The sequence below is a fragment of the Capricornis sumatraensis genome, chromosome 12 (genome assembly GCF_032405125.1).
Source record: "Capricornis sumatraensis isolate serow.1 chromosome 12, serow.2, whole genome shotgun sequence".
NCBI classification, from domain to species: domain Eukaryota; kingdom Metazoa; phylum Chordata; class Mammalia; order Artiodactyla; family Bovidae; genus Capricornis; species Capricornis sumatraensis.
In genome coordinates this window covers 85,452,603-85,468,878 of record NC_091080.1, presented here as the reverse complement: position 1 = coordinate 85,468,878, position 16,276 = coordinate 85,452,603, and positions in this window count along the sequence as shown.

Genomic DNA, 16,276 nt, shown 5'->3' with positions numbered 1-16,276 from the left:
ATAAGCAGGGTAACAATACACAGCGTTGATATACTCCTTTCCCAAGTTTGAATCCGTCTAGTGTTCCATGTCTGGTTCTAACCGTTGCTTCTTGACCTGCATACACGTTTCTCAGGAGACAGGTAAGGTTTCTCAGGAGACAGGTATTCCCATCTTTTTAAGAATTTTCTTCAGTTTATTGTGATCCACACAGTCAAAGGCTTTTATGTAGTTCATAAAATAGAAGTACATGTTTTTATGGAATTCTCTTGCTTTGTCTATGATCCAACGATTGTTGGTAATTTGATCTCTGGTTCCTCAGCCTTTTCTAAATCCAGCTTGTACATCTGAAAGTTCTCAGTTCATATATTGTTGAAGCTTAGCTTGAAGGAGTTTGAGCATTACCTTGCTAGCATGTGAAATGGGTGCAATTGTACGATAGTTTGAACTTTCTTCGGCATTGCCCTTCTTTGGGATTGGAATAAAAACGGACCTTAGGCCATGGGGTCACAAAAGAGTCTGGCAAGACTTAAGCACTAAACAACAACACCAGAGAACTGCAATTCAGGGTCTGCAACCACTAAGATCCATGTTCAAGGCCCCTCATAGCAAGGGAAGGACACTTTTATAGAGAGGAAAGGAAGGTGGAAGGGTTGTAATCAACAAAGAACAGCTTTTCATTGGCTGAAATCTTGCCAAGGGAAAGGAGTCTACCTTCTTCGAGCAGTTCAGTTCAGTTCAGTTGCTCAGTTGTATCCAACTCTTTGCCACCCCATGGTGGCAGCACGCCAGCCTTCCCTGTCTTTGAGTAGGGGTTGGACAGTATTCTTGCAGGGTGTCAGAGCTCCCCCTTCTGGCCACTCGATTCTAGCCTGTTTAATTTTTTAATGTCTGTTTATTAACTTTTTACACAGCCATAGGAAAAAAAACTCTTTCCTTTCATTTCAATCTATTTTTTCTTTCTAGTATTTAGCAGGCTAATCCTATGAAAACTGCAAGAAAACACTCATGGAATGGTTCCTGGCTCCCAATCTCTTTTCGGAATTCAGAGGAAATACTATATGAGAAATTTCTATATAAATTATAGGCTAATAAATTGACAAGAGAATAAGGATGATGAGTCTGGAGTACCTACACTGAGTCCCTTACTTCTCATGGCAGGGTAGTCATTTATGCAGGTTCAGTTAAAATCTATCTTTGTCAGGATGTAATATAAACCAAATTTATAACCATTGCAGAAATGTCTTATTAAGTCACATTTAATTGAGTATGAAAGGCCCACTACTAAAGAACAAGGACTCTATTTCACATGTAGAAATGATGCCTACAAAAACCTTGAGGGAACATGGCTGATGCTTGCTTCCTGATTTATGCAGCCCAGTGCTCTTCCCTGGAAAATCCCATGGACGGAGGAGCCTGGTGGGCTGCAGTCCATGGGGTCGCTAAGAGTTGGACACTACTGAGCGACTTCACTTTCACTTTTCCCTTTCATGCATTGGAGAAGGAAACAGCAACCCACTCCAGCGTTTTTGCCTGGAGAATCCCAGGGGAGCCTGGTGGGCTGCCGTCTGTGGGGTCACACAGAGTCAGACACGACTGAAGCAGCTTAGCAGCAGCAGCAGCAGCCTTAATAGAAGTCAAGGCGTGTACTTCCTGGCAAGCTGGGACAGGCAAACCTGCTGCTATAAATGTTGATGTCTTCCAGTTCATATGTGGAAATTCTAATCTCCAGTGTGATGGCGTTAGTGGGTGGGGGTCTTTGGGATGTGATTAGATCATGAAGGTGGAGCCCTCATGAATAAGATTGCTGCCCTTCATAAAGGGACCCCAGAGAGCTCCCTTACCGCCCCCCATGTGCAGATGCAGTGAGAAGATGGCAATCTATGAATCAGGAGGCAGGCTCTCACCAGACACCCAATACACAGGCACCTTGATGTTGATTTCCCAGACTCCAAACTGTGAGAAATTTCTGTTACTTAAAAGCTGCACTGTTCATGGTACTCACTACAGCAGTCTGAACAGTCTAAGACAGGAGTCCCCAACCTCGGGGAGCTAATGCCTGATGATCTGAGGCAGAGCTGATGTAATAATAATTGAAATAAGGTGCATCATAAATGTAGAGGGCTTGAATCATCCTGAAGCCACCCACCCCACCACGGATGAAAACAGGTCCCTGATGCCAAGAAAGGTTGGGGATCACTGGTCTAAGACACATGGGAAAAAGAAAGAAAATAAACCTTACAGTTGCTGCAGGTGAAACCTGCCAGCATTCTTGGTTCTTAGAATGAAAACAGATGAACAATAAAAGCAATACAGGATATTTCTGGCATAATGAAAGTGTCCACAAATATGACTCAAAGAGCTTTGTAAAGGAATCACGGACACAAATTGACTCTTTAACCTGCTGATAAAAAATTAATCAGTTGATGTAGGAAAGAATTGGAAAATTTTATTTGAGCCAAATTTGAGCATTATAACTGAGCAGAGCACCTGAAAAATTTCTGAGACCTGCTCTACCGGTTAGAAATGAAGGCACAGTTGTATAAGTTTTTTGAGACAAATGGCTGTACATCAAATGATATATTCTTGACAGTTTACACAGTCCACATCTAAATGTCATACTGGTGGGTCTTGAGACCTCTTACAAGATTAAGAAGCAATGCTTTTTTTAAGGAGTTGTCCATCCAGGTGATGCAACCCACTCCAGTATCCTTGCCTGGAGAATCCCACGGACAGAGAAGCCTGGTGGGCTACCGTCCATAAGGGCACAAAGAGTTGTACACGACTGAGCACACACACACACACACACACACACACACACACACACACGTTGATGCTGGGTGGGTGTTTCTCTTTATGGTTGAGCAGGTATTGCTAGGGGTGGAGGAGTTTTGGTTGATGCAGAACTCAGATGAACAATGCATGGTGTGGGGAGAGAGGTGACCAAAGGGCAGAGAAGAATTTTTATGTTTAAATTTTTCTTCTCTGGCCATAACATATAAATTTTATTTCACAAACCATAACATCCAAGCATAAGACAAGCAGGTCTTACTGTAGTTACCATCTCTTCTTTTTGTACCTCTGTCAATTAAACCATCCACACAGAACAAAACATCAAGTTAATGATTTTCCATCAGAAAATCTAGAGCAGATATATTTGGTCAAGTGTATGCCATCCTCATAAGAGGACATGAAAAAAAAAGAAACTGACATTCTTATCCTTAGCTTAGCTTCATCTGATAGAAGAATATGGCAGCTACCACAGCTCAGGAAAGATTTACATTTTTAAAAGCCATGCATTCCCTGAGATAAGCCTTGAATCACAGGGCCATTCTAAAGCCTTACAGAGATAAACTCTGATCCTGTTTCCTATTGTCAGAGACAAGACTTTCAATCAGAACAGAGCTGTCAACTGCTACATAATAATTTGAACTATAAATATAGCCTTTTCTCTTTATTCTGGGAGTCCAGTGACTCTGAAAGCTTGACTAAGTGATAAAAAAAATAAAAAGTATATGAGTGGAATTTTGTATTAGGGAGAGGGAGGATATATTTATTCAGAAAAACAATTTTTTTTAATGAGTGGGAGGAGTGAAAACAGTTCAAGGTAACTGCCCAGCCATCATCCATAACAACTAAATCATGGTTTGCACAGCCTTTATTGGAATGGTTAAAGAAAACCAAGGTTGGATGGGAAAGCAATAAAAACAGATTTTACTCAGGAAATATTGCAATAATACGAACGAGACCTCAGTGTGGAACTTGCTCAATTCCAAATAAGACAGAGATAAGTGGGAGTTTACATCCAAAGAGCAGGGTGCGGGTCATGCGGGTGAGCTAAGTCGCTTCAGTTGTGTTGGACTCTTTGTGACCCTATGGACTGTAGCCCACCAGGCTTCTCTGTCCATGGGGTTCTCCAGGCAAGAATGCTGGAGTGGGTTGTCATTTCCTCCTCCAGGGGATCTTCCCAAACCAGGGCTCCAACCCCTGTTTCCTGCATCGGCAGGTGGGTTCTTTACCACTAGCGCCACCTGGGGGTCAGTAGATGGGAAATTACTGAGAAAATAGCAGGGACAGAAGGGATTCTGGTCAAACAGACCTAACAGGACTCTTGTTGCAGGCAGACTGGGTGATCAGACGAGCCTTGCGGCATGGTGGAGGATGAGATTTGATCAGATATCTGGGGTGATCAGGTTGGAAGGATGGCGGATTCTCGCTAGACTGACTTAACAAGATGCTTGGTACATCTGGGCTCTGAAGGATAACACCCATCAACGGGGCAGAGTCGCAAAAAGGGCTCAGAGCAGCCTGTCTTGAGTTTGGTCAAGGAGAGAGTCAGTTGGCAAGGAACTGTGCTGGCGAGTGTCTTCACGCTTATGTGATGGAGACCCGAGTTACCCTGGCAACAGAATCCCCCACTCGGGAATCTCTGCTGCCTTGACCGTGGAAGGTCACACAGAAACCCCTCCGTGCCTGGCTTTGGTTCTGTAGTAGGGACAGGTGGGCTCAGTCAAGGGAAGGTGATGTTTCCTGGAAAAGGAGCCAAGATTGGGGAGAGAAAGAAAGGAAATGGGAAGCAGGCGGAGAGAGGGCCAGGCAGGAAAAACTGGTGCAGGGAGTGAAGAAGTCAGGACGGGTGACAGGCGTCTGTTGGTGCCTCCGCTCACCCTTGCTGCTTTTAAAGCCCATCCAGGGGACCCTTAAACTTCAAAGAGTGCCCTCTGCGGTGCTGAGTCCTTAGATAACTGGTGTCATACATCTGATGCTTTTGCACTCCTAAGTCTGAAACTAATTGGACTTGGACTGAGGTTTTGCTCGCCAAGTTGTCAACTAAGCTCCATCAGGACACCCCAGAACCATCACGGGGAGACGGAGCCAAGGGGATTGACCACGCCTGTCTCACAAGCTTTCCCGCAGAGTGGGGCGAGTGGTCGGGAGCGGCTCTCCGCCGGGTGCTCCCTCCTCCGGATTTTGCATCCAGCCAGCGGCTGCTCTGACCACGTGCCTTCAGCCACAGTGACTTTTTACAGGCTTAATGTGCACTTCAGAAGCCAGATGGGGGAATCCCCTGGTGGTCCAGTGGGTAAGAATCCACCTCCAACGCAGGGGACACGGATTTGATCCCTGGTCCAGGAAGATTCTACCTGCCGCAGGGCAGCAAAGCCGGTGTGCCGGAACTACTGCGCCTGAGCGCTGGATCCCTCGAGCCGCAGTCACTGCAGCCCGAGAGTCGCACATGGCAACTACTGAGCTTGTATGCTGGAACAGATGAAAAAGCCCGCACACCTAAAGCCCGTGCTCCGCACCAAGAGACGCCACTGCAGTGAAAAGCCCATCACTCCAACTAAGATAGCCCTGCTCGCCGCAATTAGAGAAAGCCCACAGGCAGCAACGAAGACTCGGTGCAGCCAAAAAGAAATATTAAAAAAAAAAAAAAAAAAAGACGGAACTAAACTTCAGTTTAAAAAAAAAAAATCCCGTCTCGTGTAACCAAACCACTCACGTCACCACTAACATCACAGAGACCTCCTCAGATGGGCACCTCCATCCTTCCCTGCCCTGGGGGAGGGGGGTCTCCTCCCCAAGAGACCCCAGCTGCCCCCGGACCGCCTGATTCATGAGGCTGAAACTAAGCTCACCTCCCCTCAGCTGAGTGGAATACGCACTGGGCTGGTTATGAAGAAATTCCATTTTTCTGGGGCTTCTCTGGTGACTCACAGTAAAGAATCTGCCTGCAGTGTAGGAGACTCAGGGTTCAATCCCTGGATCAGGATGGATCGTCTGGAGAAGGGAGTGGCAACCCACTGCAGTGTTCTTGCCTGGAGAATTCCATGGACAGAGTCTGGCGGGCTACAGTTCATGGTGTCGCAGAGTCAGACATGACTGAACGACTTAACACACACCAAGAAACACATACACAGAACATCAGTTTTGATTCTTGAAAGTCTGACACCCAGCAAAGGACTAAATCAGAATTATCCTGAACTGCTGTCTTAAAGAATCCACATCCAGAAAGGAATTTTTCCCAACAGGCTGAACACAACTTCCAGCACTTTCCCAGCTCCTCCTTCCACAAATGCCCCGTGAGGCTTCTTGAGTCTTGCTCCCCCTCCAGCCCTCGGGCAGTTAGATATGAATGAGACTCAGAGACTCGGTTACAGACGAATACAAATCTACCTGAACTCTGGTTTGACCGAAAAACAAGAATCTTAATAATGCCTGATCATAACTGTTGGGCTTCCCTTGTGGCTCAGCTGGTAAAGAATCCACCTGCAATTCAGGAGACCTCGGTTCAATCTCTGGGTTGGGTAGATCCCCTGGAGAAGGGAAAGGCTACCCACTCCAATATTCTGGCCTGGAGAATTCCATGGACTGTAGAGTCCATGAGGTTGCAAAGAGTCAGATAAGAATGAACAACTTCCACATTCACTTTCATCAGTTCAGTTCAGTTCAGTCACTCAATCATGTCCAACTCTCTGTGACCCCATGAATCGCAGCACGCCAGGCCTCCCTGTCCATCATCAACTCCCGGAGTTCACTCAGACTCACGTCCATCGAGTCAGTGATGCCATCCAGCCATCTCATCCGTTGTCGTCCCTTATTGGTTATAAATTCCATGAGGTAAGGACCAGATCAACCTGGTTCACCATTGTACCAACAGCACCACACAGTGTGCCCAGAACCTGCTGTTATTTAATGTGCATTTGTTGAGTGAGTAAAAGAATGAAGGAATGAAGGCATCCTGCCTTGTTATGTTTTTGTGAATATCAATTAAGATCACATATGATTTGCAAACAACACTTCTCTGCAAATAATAGCTAAAAATAAATTAACTGTTATTGTTACTCTCAGAGGTCTCTACTGTAAGCATGGTTTATTACAAAAATTAAAATGAATCATATTTATTGTAGAAATCATTCCCCAGAAAGAGCACATTTTTCTCAAATGCTAAAAATGGAAGAGATTGCTTATTTTGAAAGGCCTAATATTTAAGCCACTCGTGTATGATAATAAACACATTTTATATTGAAGCCATAAATACCATGTGCAAAGAATTCACAGTGAAATTAAAAGTATCTTCAACCTTGAGAATCAGTGCAGGGAAATAAAAATAATAAATGTCTTAGAAATAAGCATCTGACCATGTTTCTTCTGCTCTGAACACACACATACAAACATACCTCACACACAAGTAATGAAAGAAGGACTGTGAGCCATTGTTAGGTGCTACAAGCTGGGAAGCTAAATGGTTCTTCCAGAATGGAGGCAGAAATTGCTAGAAGCAGCAAATAAGGGCTAGAATTAGGCATCTCCTAGGACATTCCCAGAAACAAGCCATCCTCTGGTGTGATGGGAAGAAGATTAACTGAGGACCTGGGGTGTCCAGAAGTAGCCATCATAAAATGGAAGGAAAGTAAATTAAGCTGTCATCACAACTATGACACACAGGAAGTGAGGGACCCTGAAAAGGCAGGTTTCTCTAATGCATAAGAAAAGTTATCCTAAAAAGGAGTGCTGGGGCTTAGAATTTGGTGGCATTTATGCGACACAGTCCCAGGAAGGAAAACACTTGCCTGATGGACATGAAGAAGGTGGCTCTCTAACAAAGTGGAGGAAGAAATCCTCAGGCAGATGATAGAATTCTCCTCCTCTGCTTGTACCGATTCTGGGCTCAGCAGGCAGGTGTCTGGAGAGCGATTTCCACCACCAGACGTGTCCATGCTGAGAGGGTTCTCTAGATTTCTCTCCTTTCATGTCATCAGGGTTTTCTCCTGGGGCCCTAGGCTGCATGTGTAACAGGCCACATTACCGCGTCCACACTGGATTGACCACGTGACCACCGCCTGGGAGCCAAGGAGCGGAGGCAGCCAGCTGGAAGACAGCCAGAGCCACTCAAGGCCGGCTCCTGTCTCTCCGCGTACCTTCTGGAAGGAGACTGGCCCCTCTCTGCATTCATCCTGCCCCAGCTGGTCTATTGAATCAGCTCTGGGGTTGTTTGCAGATCAAAGGGGTTGCTTGTTGTGGCCTGGGGAGTGGGGGCAGTGTGTGTGCATGTGTGTTTTCCTCAGTTTCCAGTCCCTTGCCAGGGCTCTGACAAACACACCACTCGGCAACTCAGCCTTGCTGAGATCACAGCCTGAGGACCAGCTTTATTCAGAATGCAGGCAGAGTTCTGTCTGCTAAATGCTTATGGGAGAGGTATGTCTCTTTAATGACGATGGTTGCTGATTTCCAGCTTACAGTCTTCAAACTGCAGCAGAAGGCATTTTCAACTGTGGGAGGTCTCAAAGGTAAACAGATTAGGTTCTCAAGCTTTGGGAGTCAGTCTTCTGAAACTCCTCACAGGGATTAGTGTAAACCCGTAAGTGGAAGATATGTGGTTACAGAAGCACCTTCTAACTTCGGGATTTTTCGGCCAAAGAATGGGCTTTCTTAAGAGGAATGGATTTCTTGTCAATAGAAGAAGAGGCCACCGCGCTAGCAAGCTCCCAGACTCCTTACTGTTGTGGTTCAGTGGCTCAGTTGTGTCTGACTCTTTGCGACCCCATGAACTGCAGCACACCAGGTTTCCCCGTCCTTCACCATTTCCTGGAGTTTGCTCAAACTCATGTCCATTAAGTCAGTGATGCCATCCAACCATCTCATCCTCTCTTGCCCCCTTCTTCTTCTGCCTTCAATCTTTCACAGCCTCAGAGTCTTTTCCAATGAGTTGGCTCTTTGCATCAGGTGGCCAAAGTATTGAAGCTTCAAGGTCAGTCCTTCTAGTGAATATTCAGGGTTGGTTTCCTTGGGGATTGATTGGTTCCTTATAGAAGGTGTTTCAATTACTGTGTTTCTAGACGCATAGATACATACATTTGAAATTTTAAAAATTCACAGCTCGTGTGATTATTTCAGTCACCAGAAGAAGAAATAAATAAGTAAAATGGAAATTGAAACCATTCGTTTTTTAAATTTAAATTTATTATTGGAGGCTAATTACTTTATAATATTGTACTGGTTTTGCCATACATCAACATGAATCCACCACAGGTGTACACCATAAATTACCTTGACTGCTGGTGCTCGAGGGGATTCGGTTTAGTTAAATGCAGGTGGGCACAGCATGGAGATCTTTGCGCCTCTTCCAGCAGGATTTAAAGAAATGCTGTCCAACTTTCAAGACGGAAGTCTGGCCCTCTGTCTCCTGATCCCCTTTCCTCAGTGTTTGTGTTCAGGCATGTCTGACTCTCTGCGACTCCATGGATTGAGGCCCGCCAGGCTCCTCTGTCCAAGGAATTTCCCAGGCAAGAATACTGAAGTGGGTTGCCATTTCCTCCTCCAGGGGATCTTTCTGACCCAAGATCAAACCCGTGTCTCTTGAGTCTCCGGCACTGGCAGGCGGATTCTTTGTCTCTGCGCCACCTGGTGTAGACATCTCCATGTCCTTAGTTTTGGGTCCTGATTGAGGGGAGCTTCAGCCTTCAAATGGCCACTGTCTCTGTGCGTGTCAGCCGGCTTTGCTCTTCAGGGCCAACAGCACTGCCCACAACCTTCACAACACAGGGATGATGGATCTAAGCCAGCAGGAGAACGAAGTCCTCTTTTCCCCAAAATGAAATGTCACATGAACACAAACCCCTTACAGTTGAAAATTAATAAATAAGGACTGAGAATGGAATGCAACGTTGGCTATTTCTTGTTGATAACCTTTCCTGGCCCAGTTATTAAACAGGGAATTGTTGAAACAGAAATACTGACACATTGTGAACAAAACAGATTTGTTGCAGAATCATGCTGTGGAAAGGAGCTCAGAAATCACCCAGTTGATAACCGGCATTCATAGCCCGTCCTAAACAGCTGTTTCCTAATGCCACTTGTTGTTACTGTTATTGCTATTGTGGGGTTATTATTTGTTTTCAGGCTCATCTCCTCCCTGGAATTAAAAGTGCTCTAGGCCTTTCTCTGGTTCCATTTTTCCTACTCTGTCTCCATTACCCATGTGCCAAATCCCCAACCTGGGGAACTTGAAATAATCAGACCTAAATCAAATCCCTTATGATTATACAGTGGAAGTGAGAAATAGATTTAAGGGACTAGACTTGATAAACAGAGTGCCTGATGAACTATGGACAGAGGTTCATGACATTGTACAGGAGACAGGGATCAAGACCATCCCCAAGAAAAAGAAATGCAAAAAAGCAAAATGGTTGTCTGAGGAGGCCTTACAAATAGCTGTGAAAAGAAGAGAAGCGAAAAGCAAAGGAGAAAAGGAAAGATATACCCATCTGAATGCAGAGTTCCAAAGAATAGCAAGGAGAGATAAGCCTTCTCAGTGATCAGTGCAAAGAAATAGAGGAAGACAACAGAATGGGAAAGACTAGAGATCTCTTCAAGAAAATGAGAGATACCAAGGGAACATTTCATGCAAAGATGGGCTCAATAAAGGACAGAAATGGTATGGACCTAACAGAAGCAGAAGATATTAAGAAGAGATGGCAAGAATACACAAGAGAACTGTATGAAAAATATCTTCATGACCCAGATAATCATGATGATGTGATCACTCATCTAGAGCCAGACATCCTGGAATGTGAAGTCAAGTGGGCCTTAGGAAGCATCATTATGAACAAAGCTAGTGGAGGTGATGGAATTCCAGTTGAGCTGTTTCAAATCCTGAAAGATGATGCTGTGAAAGTGCTGCACTCAATATGCCAGCAAATTTGGAAAACTCAGCAGTGGCCACAGGACTGGAAAAGGTTAGTTTTCATTCCAATTCCAAAGAAAGGCAATGCAAAAGAATGCTCAAACTACCGCACAATTGCACTCATCTCACATGCTAGTAAAGTAATGCTCAAAATTCTCCAAGCCAGACTTCAGCAATACGTGAACCATGAACTTCCAAATGTTCAAGCTAGTTTTAGAAAAGGCAGAAGAACCAGAGATCAAATTACCAACATCTGCTGGATCATCAAAACAAGCAAGAGAGTTCTAGAAAAGCATCTATTTCTGCTTTATTAACTATGCCAAAGCCTTTGACTGTGTGGATCACAATAAACTGTGGAAAATTCTGAAAGAGATGGGAATCCCAGACCACCTGACCTGCCTCTTGAGAAACCTATGTTCAGGTCAGGAAGCAACAGTTAGAACTGGACATGGAACAACAGACTGGTTCCAAATAGGAAAAGGAGTATGTCAAGGCTGTATATTGTCACCCTGCTTATTTAACTTCTATGCAGAGTACATCATGAGAAACACTGGGCTGGAAGAAGCACAAGCTGGAATCAAGATTGCTGGGAGAAATATCAATAACCTCAGATATGCAGATGACACCACCCTTATGGCAGAAAGTGAAGAAGAACTAAAAAGCCTCTTGATGAAAGTGAAAGAGGAGAGTGAAAAAGTTGGCTTAAAGCTCAACATTCAGAAAATTACAATCATGGCATCCAGTCCCATCAGTTCATGGCAAATAGATGGGGAAACAGTGGAAACAATGGCTGACTGTATTTTGGGGGGCTCCAAAATCACTGCAGATAGTGATTGCAGCCATGAAATTAAAAGACACTTACTCCTTAGAAGGAAAGTTATGACCAACCTAGACAGCATATTCAAAAGCAGAGACATTACTTTACCAACAAAGGTCCATCTAGTCAAGGCTATGGTTTTTCCAGTGGTCATGTATGGATGTGAGAGTTGGACTGTGAAGAAAGCTGAGCTCCGAAAAATTGATGCTTTTGAACTGTGGTGTTAGAGAAGACTCTTGCAAGTCCCTTGGACTGCAAGGAGATTCAACCAGTCCATCCTAAAGGAGATCAGTCCTGGGTGTTCATTGGAAGGACTGATGTTGAAGCTGAAACTCCAAGACTTTGGCCATCTGATGGGAAGAGCTGACTCATTGGAAAAGACCCTGATGCTGGAAAAGATTGAGGGCAGGAGGAGAAGGGGATGACAGAGGATGAGATGGTTGGATGGCATCACCGACTCAGTGGACATGAGTTTGGGTAAACTCCAGGAGTTGGTGATGGACAGGGAGGCCTGGCGTGCTGCGGTTCATGGGATCGCAGAGTCAAAGACGACTGAGATACTGAATTGAACTGAATCTATCTTACTCCTCAGTATTCTGATCAGAAAAGAGGGACACACTCCAGCCTTTGATATTCACCTTCATTCTAGTCTCTACTGATATCAAGTTACCTAGTCTGCATAGCTGGATACAAAGCTACATTGTGTAGATTTCACGTCAGTCAGATGGCATTTGCAAAGAAATAAATATTCACGAATATTCTACCACTTTGGTGATCCAGTAACAAGGGAGGAATAAAACACCTGCTTTCAGTCTTCTGAGAATTACATCACTGTAAACTAGGACGGAATGACATAAAATATGCATTGGAATCACATCCTTCAAAAAACATTGCAAAGAAATATTTCCCTTGAATATGATCACCCAGCCACAGTGGGAAGAGGTTCTAGGCAAAGTATAACCCTGGAAGGAGGGCCAAACCCTACCGCAGTCTGTTTTTGTACAGCCTGCAAGCTAAAAACGGCTTTTCACCAGTTATAAGATAATAAAGAAGAACATGAGATGGAGAACATACATGAACAGCCAAGACAAAAGGTTGTCAAGCCCTGAACTAGACTATCATAGAAAAAAGGTGTAAGAAAACTTCCCTCTGCTATGGGTAAAGTTGATGGCATTCACGTTTCCAAAGTGGAAAATAGAAGCCATCCACCTACACAGATTAGATACAAGGAGTGATAAGAGCTGGTGTATATAATAATTATTAGCCATTGACCCTATTTGTTCTTGTCATATTGACAGTTGGCAAAGTGCACATAAAAAAGATGCTTTTCCGTGATACCACGGACTCTTTGTGACCCCCATGGATTATAGCCCATCAACCTCCTCTTCCATGGGATTTCCCAGGCAAAAATACTGGAGTAGGTTGCCATTTCCTTCTCCAGGGGATCTTCCCAAACCAGGGATTGTAACAGATTGGTTATTACAAATGTACTACATTGGGGGAATGTTGATAATGGAGAAGGCTGTGCACACGGGCTGGAAGGAGGAGTCAGGGAATAAATGGGAACTCTACACTTCCTGTTCAGTTTTGCTGTGAACGTGAAACGGTTCTAAAAAAGGAAGCTTAATAAAAAAAAAAAAAAAATTTAAGATACTCTTCTGCTATAATAGAGGTGGGGGGGGGATGCCCCCTACTGTACCAATAGGCAGCCTATATTCCTTACTCATCCTGGTAGTAGTGATTCTGTGCTCACCACTACACTTAGAGAAAATAGTCCCATCCCGGGGCTGACGCTTTTTCTACAAGGAGGAATCCTAGACCCAGACGGAAGTAACAAGCCCTGTGCTCCTGTGAAAAGCCCAGAGACCCCACGAGCCGGGAGGGCTGGACCTGCTGCCACTGGTCTACTTAACCACTCTAGTCAATAAAGTCACTAAAACTTACTGCCCTGAAGGCCCAAACCACGATATCCTGGCGTAGGCACCAGAGTTAGCTCCACAGATGCCGGGGGGAGTCAGAGTGGTATCCTGGGCATCAAGTCGAGTCACATGCGGCTGCCTGGCTCCAGCGGAGATTTTATTTACACCCCAGAAGGCTGGAGTTATGATTAAGGACACCTGCCTGCTGCCCGCTTATAAGCAGAGACGACTCAATTGTCCCTCCCCTCATCTATGGCGTGCCCACTACTCATGGAGGAAAAATTCCCGTTGGCTTTCATACGTCACTCAGGAGTGACCACTGGTGCAAGGGTCGAGGCATGTATTATTTACTGAGCGGTAATAAATCCAGAAGACCACATGTGTGTATTCAGAATCAAATTAATAGAGATCAACATTAGAGACTCAACAGACACAGTTATTCCTGGAGTAGGAAATGGCAACCCACTCCAGGATTCTTGCTTAGAAAATTCCATCGACAAAAGAGCCTGGCGGGCTACAGTCCATGGGATTGCAGAGAGTCGGACACAGCTGAGCACGCACACGTGCAGATGCATTTATCGTGTCTATCAGTCATTTTAATCTGAGCTTTCACTAGAATGAGCCTAAAATGCGTCACATTTCTACTTTTACTGCTAATGGAGATATTTACCTGACCGAAGAGCCCAAAGCAGTCTGTGAAAGATTTAAAGTTTTCCCATCCTGTTGTAAAGAACCTCTTTCCCCCCAGGTTTCCAAGGAGATTTCTAACAAAAAGATTAATACAGTATCAATAATCTTGACAGAAATAGGTAGAAAACATATTTTGTTTCTTAAATAAGCACATTATGCTATGTTCCAGGATTCTCCAGTAAGCCAGGAAAAGCCAAAACTATTAAAAGCTATAAAAACAGAGACATAGGAATCTGCAGGCTAAACTTCCATTGGAAAAATGTCCTTATCTATGGTTTTTTTTTTTTTTTTTTTTGGTTGCACCTTGCAGCACATGGGATCTTAATTCCCCAAGCAAGCATTGAACCTGGGCCCCCAGCATCGGAAGCACAGAGTCTTAACCACTGTACAGCCAGAGAAGTGCCCCTGTGGTTTTTTAAATGTTATTTTACTTTGTTTTATTTTTAGATCAATGCCTTCCTTTCCTTGGGAGAAATTAAAATCTAACAATAAATAAGTAATTAATTATAGAAGCGTTGCCTAAGCAAATACAAAAAAAAACTATAATTTTGTATGATTCCATTTATGTAAAGCTTTATTGTAAAACAGGCAAAGCTAATTTGTGGTACCGGTATTAAGATTTTGATTATGCTTAGAAAAGAGGATGAGAGTAGATGAGAAGGGGGTTTCTAGAGTTCTGCTGCTGCTGCTGCTAAGTCACTTCATTTCTAGGAATCTTCAATTTCTTGATTTGGGTGTTAGTTACAAGGGTAATTTCACTATGAGACTTCCTCAAGTTACACCCTTAGAATTTGCGTACTTTTTGACAGGTATATTACTCCTCCTCAAAAATAAAAAAAAAGTTTATTAGAAACAAAAGAGGGAAAATAACTAAGCAGAAGTGGACACATTTTAAATAGAAGGGGGCAGGAGAGAGAGCAAAGGGCAAGGGAGGTGAGGTTAGATGCAAAGAAATCACTGTGACCTTGGAGAGGTTCGCTTCAAGAGCGTGACAAAGTCAAGCGTCACCATCAGGGAACCAAGAGATGGAATGGGAGAAGGAAAGGGAGGAAGTGGTAACGACTGTTCGGGAGAGAAAATAAAGCAGAAGATGGTGGTAACGATGAAAACCAACTGTGTCTGAGAGCATAGAAGATGAAGGTCAAAAGCACCAGTGAGGCCTTCCTTGGTGGTCCAGAGGTTGGGACTCTGTGCTTCCAAAGCAGAGGATGCAAGTTTGATCCGTGGTCAAGGAACTAAGATCCCACATGCCACTCAGCATGGCCAAAAACAAAAATAATTAAAAAAAAAAAAAAAGCATCAGTGAAAGAAGGAGAATGAATGAACTGAGGGGTATGTGCATGGGTGAAAGAATGATCACTTATTGTGGCTTCCTCTGTATCAGACTCTGCTATTAGGGAATTTTGAGTCAAAAATAAAAGGACAGGAAATAGAAGAGAAGAAATGAGAAGAGCAGTTTTGTTCCCTGAAATGGTCAGGCTGCAGCCTGAATCAATGACACTTCAAGCGTTCATCATATTACAGCTAGCATGTCAGCTGAAGTCAAACTTGTCACCACACATAAGGCAAAAACCATCTTCTCTGTAAGACGCACAAGACAGAGCAGCTGCCTTTGAGGCAGGTTGGTGAAAACTTTCGTAAGGACTGCGTTTGTTCTCTAGAGCTGCTGTAACAAAGGACCCCAAACTGCAAAACAACAGAAATATTCCCTCACAGAGTTCTGGAGGCTCCAAGGCCCAACTCAAGGTGTTGGCAGAGCCTGACATCGTGGGCTTTTTCTATTTTTTTACCATAGTGAAAAAATTCAATGTTAGAGTCAGGAACTGACTGATGAGCAAGCCATACAAATTTTAAAATTCAATCTTTTAGTTGATATTATCACAGTAATCCACATCAAAAATTTACTGCAATGATTAGATCAAGCGAGCAGATTCTCATGGTATATGGAACATCATTGCATTTGATTAAAACAAGGATTTGTTTCATTTGCCCACTCCCTTCCTTTCAACTTGTTCCTGGTTTTATTTTTTTTTTTCATTTTTTTTTTAAGCTGTGCGGCATGCAAGATCCTAGCTTCCTGACCAGAGATCGAACCTGGGCTGCCTGCAGTGGAACTGCAGAGTCTAAACCATGGGGCTCGCAGAGAAATGTCTAGTTTCTCACTTTTTAACAAGCCAGCTATAC